General features: G+C 36.2%; 1 long non-coding RNA gene across 6 annotated transcripts; it reads right to left on the bottom strand.

Moving 5' to 3' along the window:
• Positions 1-1,733: 1,733 nt before the first annotated feature.
• LOC133717223 (uncharacterized) lies at positions 1,734-6,880 on the bottom strand. 6 transcript variants are annotated; one of them, XR_009849470.1, is made up of 10 exons: positions 6,774-6,880; positions 5,038-5,367; positions 4,753-4,811; positions 4,586-4,616; positions 3,980-4,157; positions 3,846-3,890; positions 3,666-3,737; positions 2,355-2,930; positions 2,091-2,205; positions 1,734-1,972 (listed from the first exon to the last, which is right to left on the bottom strand). It is a non-coding gene; the product is annotated as an uncharacterized LOC133717223 (long non-coding RNA). The 6 variants fall into 6 exon arrangements; XR_009849471.1 differs by having other exon boundaries at positions 1,734-2,205; positions 2,355-2,450; positions 2,859-2,930; XR_009849469.1 differs by having other exon boundaries at positions 1,734-2,205; positions 4,518-4,616.
• Positions 6,881-8,349: the final 1,469 nt, after the last annotated feature.

The following is an 8,349-nucleotide window of genomic DNA, read 5'->3' as shown; positions in this document are numbered from 1 at the left end:
AACAAAATCGAATCCCTGGTCCACTTAAACCAAATTCGTCCCAAACACTACTCTAATTCCAAAATCAAAGCCCTCCAATGAGTCATTCACTCATTGGAACTCTTGAACTACGAGTGGCTTGATCCCTCTCCAAGGGTACGTAGGCAACCCATTCAAATATCCGGGTGCAGCTGCAAAAACAAACAAACACACATCCATCAATTGGTTTCTTCATAAATGGAATCAAATGGTGTTTCCCTGTAACAAGGGATTGTAATTAAGAGACACATTCTGTCTTGAATGGGTCGAACCCAAAATAATAAAAACTCTATTCACTAAATGAATATGAGTGAAATTATGTTGGGTGACATTTACGCTCGCTGTGTGCAATTTTCTCTCAACAATATATATATCCCAAAATTTAGATTTGCCTCGAGAGTATTTCTCCTCACCTAGATTCACCATGAGGAGATTTCTCCTCACCCAGATTTCCCTTGAGGAGATTTCTCTTCATACAAATTTGCATTTAGAGAATTACTGAGTCTTTTCTATTTTTTTTTTTTTTTAATCATATTTTACAGATATTTCTTCATTTTATTGGGGATATATCCTAAAATTCTTCATTTTATCGGAGATATATCACAAATATCGTAGACCAGTGATCGACTTTTCAACCACCTAGAGTATTTTTTTGTTTTTATAAACCTATTATAACTTGTGGTATATAGGTTGAAGGCACAATTTAAAAAAAAAAAAAAAAAAAAAAAAAAAAGGAATTTTTTTTTTAATTTTAGAGCTAGAATGTGCAAAAATTACCATTTTGCCCCCTAAAGGAAGCCCACATAATGGATTTAACGTCCAATTTGGACGGAGGTTAAAAAATTGGACACGGTTGATGAATTTGGAGAGTACAAGGGTGTTACTGATTAAATTGAAACTAGAGGGACTAATATGATGACGACCCTAAACCTCAGGGGGGGTAAACTGAAATTAGTCCTTTATTTTAATAAACTACACTTTGTTATCTCAAATTTTACCGAGTGAAAGACGTTTTTTTGGTTTCGACACTGTACTGTCAGCGCGTGTAGCCCACGCCCGATGTTAACATACAGCAGATAAGGGTCACCTGGTGGATACCAGACTCTCCACCAACATTGATGGTACTTCAGTGACTTTGTATCTTTATCATGTGGTCTGGTGCGAGTCTTAGAGCAGAATTTTCGTCAAACGAATGACCATTTTCTGATCAATGTAGGTGCGCCAATCATCCATCGATGATGCATCGTCCCTCCTAAACTGCACTCAACAGTCTTAAGAGGTATGACTAAGAATGTACCCTTTTTAAGTTTCTGTTTGCTTACGTAGGAGTCAAGTGAGATTGAAGATGATTTACAATTGGGCTTTGGCTCAGGCATGTTCACATAATTCAAAATTGGGTTCTGATTTGGGTCATAGGAAACAGAGAGAATGCTCTTTTTGAGCTTTTTGTCTGATTACTCATAAAGTGAGAGAACAGGAAGAGAAGTGCAAATTGGGTGTGAAGATTTGGGCTTTCAAAAACTAGAGAAATCAAGTCAAAGAAGTTATGTGCAAGAAAATTGGAGAGAGGTTTTGTTTAATATATTGATTGTGGGAAATAGTATGATCACTAGAAAAGTTGCCTGCGCTTTGCTGCGGGTTTGTTTTCTTCTTAAATTCTGTGAGTGATAAAGTAGCAAATATAATTCACAAAATATCGATTTATTTTCATGCTAGTTATGTAATGTAACTGAAGCCGTTTTTATTTTACAGATTGCAAAAACTGGTGTTCTAACTAGACTTGTGTACTTACAAATTTCAAAATAGTCGAAAATTACAAATTTGGTACTAAATTTGGCTAACTAATGTGAGTAAAACTAGAGCACAATAATTTAGATCAGCACAGAGATTGAATAGGTAGCTTAATTTTCATAGTTCTGGAAGTACACCTACAACATCCCAGGCATAAACTTTCCTGCAAATGCAAATCATGATCATTGCATGGGTTTGATATTGAAGGTAAAGTATGGTTCTTCAGCGTGGCATTGAAGTAAAAACATTGACAGTAAGAGGCTAAATGACAGAACAATCACATTATTTGATGAAGGGGTTGTAATCGCCATTGTCGAATGCGGTGGAGTCACTGGCAGCTCCACTACATGGATCTCGAGTTATATTCCATTGCTTCATATTGGCCTCAATACTCCACTGCCCAAAGATTAAATTCAAAGCTTTCACTATACCATCAAATTGTAAGGAATTAATATGTCATTTACATAAACAAATGGGTTTCTTTTTCCTGAATTTGGGAAACATATATGTGCCCTAATGATTTAGTAACTGAATAGGTTGAATACCTGAAATTAACTTTCTTTGTATAACAGGTATCAAAATTCAACCTTGCAGATGAGCCATTTGCAAGTGCTGCAGAACCAATGGAACTCCAAAATCTTCTGTGACAATCAAATTTGACGTTCTCATAGAGGTTCAATTCAAAAAGGGTCAAAACAGCAAACATAATTAGAAATTGACACCTACATCTAATTATCAAAATGCATGCTGAAACTTTAGAGGATTATTAAATACCTAGCTTCTTGAATTTTGACTACTTGCATTATAATATACACTCATTGCAGCCCTTACACTTTTCATTAATACATTAAAAGCCTGCTTGCATTATAAGATATATTCATGTAATGACTCCAGTACATTAAAATAAAAAAACACTTCACTTTATAATGCCATATTTCTATATTCTATAAGCCTAGATCATCATCCAATTGACTTAATGTGATAAATCAATATTTATCTGATAAAGAGTTTCTGAATACAAAATATCCAAAGTTTCTAAGAATACAAACCCAATAGTGGTATGAAGCTGGTTGTGAAGGAGCCATCAGAGAATCGTAAAAGCAGGCTACTCTTTCCAACACCTGAATTTAGGTAATAGTGTTAGTATTCAGAAACCAAAAGCTTCATAGATGAGAATAAGCGTACAAAAAAAAATTGGAAGTACTTAATTCCTGATACTTCACAATTACACCAAAACCAAACTTCGTATCATTCGATCTTATCCATCTCAGATAATTTTCATAATGAAGCCTCTCATAGCATTAAACCTCCTTTGATGCCAAAACCATGACCTCTCATGCTCATACTTGATCTATATATGCCTTTTCCTGAAACACAAATACTGAATGCTCATAGTATAGTATACCCTGGCCAACTCTCTCGTTTGTTTCAATAGGCATATCTCAGGATACAGGGTGAGTCATACATTACTCATTGCGAGCTTCATAATGGGGCAAAACTCAGATCAAAAAGTCTATGCACAATTGTATTTAAGCTACAGTTTGGACTTATATACTCAACAACCATACCCAAAATCTTCAGAAATTTAGATCAGAAATAGGAAATAGTTAATGTTAATATTACTTCTTTGCTCCATTTTTTTGCAATTTCTCATCCTAGTTGTTGTTGTTGTTTTTTTTTTTTTTTGTTCTTCCACCAAAATAGATAGATATGTGAAGTACTACATATATATACCAATCTTTCTTATCATATGGAGCTAGTTACTATATATGAATGTTGAGGAAAGTCACTGCTCATGAGTGATACAATTTGAATATTGATTACGAATGTGTGCAAAAAGGATTCACAGAAGGTACCTTCAACCGGTAGCTATAACCCTTGAGTTTAAGCTCACCAGCAAACTGAACTTCATTGTTCCTATGTCTTCACTGCAGTAAATTAAACCAATCAAAGCAATTAACAAAGAACACTTATAACCAGACATAACTACAATAAGCAGAAGTTGCAAAAGAGTGATAAACAAATAAAGGAATTACCCTTGTGAAGTTTGGAATTACACTTAACAAAAACCTAGTTGTGCCCTGTAAAATAAACATTAAAAATTACAATTTTTATAAATAAAATTAGAGGGGGGAGAAAAGGAGAAGAGTGATTGAGAAAGAGGGAGTACATTTTTCAGCGCGGTGCATACAGAGGCTTTCGATTATCAAATTCCAATAATCCCAACTCAAAACTCAGTAATATTTGCAGTACAGTCTGCTAATCCTGAACATGTTCACCATCGTGAATTGCATTTTCCATTCTTCCACCTTACCATCCGCCCATTGTTGTTCAAATTGAGTTTCAACCTGCCACAGAACCACCATAATTTAAATATTTTGAAATCCATGCCTAGCATTTGAAGAAAGTGATTCATTTAGTTACATATAAACCCTTGCTGAAATAAAGATCAGCCTAAACCTACAGCTTCAATCAAGGTTGGTGAAATAAAGCAATATACTATTTGCTTATGGGATTCAAAAAGCTAGCTTCTTTATCATAATAATAGCCCAAAAAATGTAGAGACATTAGCTCTAAATCAAAATTAGCTTCAGCATGTTTTAAAAGTATATATACCTAAAACAATCCAATTCATTATTCAGCAATACTCAAACGAAGAAATTCAACAATAATATCAAAGAAAGCAAGAAAGATGGGCAAGTAGCAACCATTGTTTCCAGTCCAAACCTCTCCCTAATAATGTCAAACAACTTGATTTTCAAAGAATAGCCCTTACATCCACATGTAGAAACTCAAATCCGAATTCGCTGCACAAAATTGGAAAATCGATCAGAGCATTTGAAGACGTGAAAAAAAAATACTAATTAAACCAAAAAATTGATAAGAAGAAATCCAAAAAAAAAAAGGAAAAAAAAAAGAAACAGGAATGGAAAACCAACTAACCAGATAAGTTTCCAGCTTCCTCAAATCAAAATCCAATCACCGAGATTCGTCAGATCAGTCTGGAGACGAAGAGGAGAGTTAATAACGATACTAAAAATGATTAAAGAAGAAAGAAGGAAACGGCAAAAGTCAATCACAAAACAGCAATCATGTCCCTCACAACCTATAATTTGAGAACCGAACCAATAGGAAATCACAAACAGCAAAGCTTTTGATTATTGTAAGCTACAAAACTGGTAAAGTTCATCGATTTTCATAGTCACTTGCTATCTAGCTATCCTTTACCTCAGTCACGGTGGCTTCTTCCAATCATTTTCAATTAACTAACTGGAGCTCTTCTATTTGTGGCCTGAAGCTAGAACCCTATTAGAACAGACACAATTTTCAACTGATCAATTAAACAAAGAGAAAAGCAAAGATGGTGGCTTTGTGCTCATCTGAAAAAACCAGCTTCTGGGTCAGCTCTGTTTTGAAAGCTATGGTCGTCAACACTGTTCTTGCTGCTCACAACTCTCTTTCTCTGTTGCTCTTTTATGTAGTGATTTTTGGGTTTTGAGGTGGATTTTGGCTCGGGTGTGAGGGATTAGAGTAGCCGGCTCCAGAAGAGAGGAGAATCTGATCAATACACAACAGAACAAAAAAAACAATCTCAAATGAGAGGGCAGAACTGTCTTTTCCTGCCTCACGAACTGTTCCTAAGCCCCGCTAACTGTTCCTTACTGTTGCCTTAGGAACAGTGGCACAGTAGAACTCAACTTTCGTATATAGTAAATGGGTAGTTCTATCAATTTGATTCGAATTTGTAGTCTTAGCCTGAAATTTTTAAGATCAGCTTAAAGTTGGTTATTGAAATTGAAGTATGAAAATCTCAATTGTCTTTGAAGCTCCATATTTTATTCTATGCATGGATTTGCATTAACTGGTTTCAGATTTTGTATTCCATAATTGAAACCCATTTATGAGAATGCTGGTTTTTGTATTGTAATTTGGTTTCCAGGATTTGAAAGCAAGAGAATCAGAGAAGATGTTTCCCATTGTCGACCCCAAGGCAAAACCTACTGCCAGCAGGCCCAAGATTTTTGTTAGTCTTCTGTGGAAGCAGCTCAACCACCTTGGGTAACCCTCTTATACTTTTGTACATAAACCTTCATAATGAAAAAGTTTGGGACTTAAATCATGAATTGATGATAATCTAAGTTCATTCTCAAATAGATTTGTTTGAACCCAAATTATCATTTTTCTTGACAAGGTATGTCTCGAAAGAATCCGGGCCAATATCGGTAGCCCAAACTATATATTTTCGACTAGCTCGAACTATATTATTTAGAGGTTGAATAAAGCCTACTTGGAGACCAAGCAATTTATGGACAAATCTCGGTATTTATCGGATTATTATTAATAATCAAGATATTTGATAATCAATGGTGATTGCTTGATTACCGAAGTTGTGCAAAATGGGAAGATATTAGGGGTTTTTCCCGTATACCCAAAAAGCACCAGTATTTTTCCCAACTACCCAACACTTTTGTATTACACTGTTTCGTTTAAGAAAAGACTAACAGGGATAAGTCTTTTATCTAAATGCCAATTGTATCCTATATTATTCTGTAGTTTTGCTAATACTGTTTGACCAAACAAACTTTATTTTAAACATCAAAAGTAGGACAAAACTAGCCTTCAACATGCCTAATTTCTCCTAACGGCCTCTCGCCTAACGGATACTTAACAGGCGGAATCACTGCTGCTTGTCTTAGTTTTGGATTTAAAACTGATTTTTTCAGTTGAACAGTATAACCAGAACCTAAGAATTCTACAAGATGCAGACACTTAGATAGTGACAAGATAAGGACAACTATAATTAAGGAAATTTAATGACAATTATAAATGTTTGAAGAAATGGGTGAGCAACCATACGAATTTATTTATTCAAATATACATACATGTTAAACATTCAGAGCCTCATTCTCAGGTAAACAGCAAAAGCTGTTTAGCTATCCATAAGAATGAGAACAGGTACTTACTTGTACTGAAGCACACTACTTCACTTCTAGATATAAATGGAAGCACACTACTATGGCTCTTTTCGAATATCGGACTGATGTTTCCGTTTTTCGAATCTAGAACTGATATGGAAATTTTCGAATGCCTTACAAACGAAACTAAAGCTCTTTATATAGAGAGCGGAACTCAAACTAGAATTCAAAACATAACAATGTACAGAACAACTCCGTGACTTTTCAGCTTTCTGAGTGCTCCTGATAATGGAGGTCGGATGGAGAAAGCAGAAAAGGAGTGGATGAAGCGTCACTTTCTTCCTTTTGAAAAAGCAAAAGTAGCCTTTAGAAAAAGTCTAAAGTTCTACAGTTGCAAAGTTGGTGCTTTATTCTTCACCTGTGGCTTCACATGTTCTCATCTGTTTCAGAATGGTGGCCAAAGACAAAGGAGTTGTTGTCTGTCTGGGCCATGCGAGTGGTTGTAACGTTGTCTTCGACATCTGTATCGACATACAGCTTATAGTGGTTGTCATTTTCAAGCTTTTCCACCCACTGCATGCATGCCATTGTCGAGTCTATCTCTTTTCTGGTGAGAGATAGGAATAGATCACTGCTGACTACGTCAGGATGATCATAGGCAGTGATAATAGTTTTCTCTCCTGCTGCCAGGAAAGTATTGCTGATGTCTTCAGAGATGATCTTTTTAATGTACTCCAGGGCCATGGCCTTCATCCATGGGATGCTTGAGTTTGGCTGACCATTGTACCCAACGCAGGCAGGTTGTAGATATTTTCTTTGAATAATTCTCACATAATGATATGGAGAAATATATTCAACCTCACCGTTTGCCTTTCGGATCCATTCTGGGGGAGTGGATCTAAACTTTAGTCGAAGTGTGCTGTCAGCATTTCTGACATTCTTGACAGTATTGACGATGATGGGCGGCAAACCTTTTAGATCATCATTTGTTTTAGTCCACAGATTATGGACAAAACCATTTTCAACAAGCCAAAGCTTGTGTTCTTGGAGATGTTCACTCTGAACATTTACCAGGTATCTTCCAACATATGGTCCCGCTATGATGAAGAGGGTTGGAGGAACTAGGTCTTCTGAATTGTGTCTTCCTATCAGATTGTGGAAGTCATGCCAATCTGTTTCAGTGAGTGCCATGATAGGGATCCTAGCACTTTCTGGATTTTCAAGGAAATTAATTTTTTCTTTCTTGACAGCACTCTGCTGTAGTTCTTCGAACTGTGGCCTGCCATTTTCATAGAGTTCCTCAGCTAAAGCGAAAAGAGCTGGGAACATTAGACCACTGCTTCTTTCTTGGAAGGCGAATAAAAGATTGTCCAGAATTGCCTTCTGGTGGTAGGCGAGTCTCCTGCCAGTTCTAAACACAGGAGTATCAAAAGTTCGAAGTTCATAATTAAAAACATTAATTACTCCAGTTGGAGTAGGTTTGCTTTTTGGCAAAGCAACAGCCGTCAACGGTCTTGATGAGCCTTTACCGTCTGCCGTTTGAGACGGGCTAGCCAATCCTTTACCCTGGGATTGATCAGTTATGGCTGGTCTTTTTGGACCTAGCAGGAATTTTTTGAGGATT

The sequence above is a fragment of the Rosa rugosa genome, chromosome 6 (genome assembly GCF_958449725.1).
Source record: "Rosa rugosa chromosome 6, drRosRugo1.1, whole genome shotgun sequence".
In the NCBI taxonomy this organism is placed as follows: Eukaryota; Viridiplantae; Streptophyta; class Magnoliopsida; order Rosales; family Rosaceae; genus Rosa; species Rosa rugosa.
Note: the sequence above shows the minus strand (reverse complement) of the source record. Positions and strands in the feature narration are given on the sequence as shown.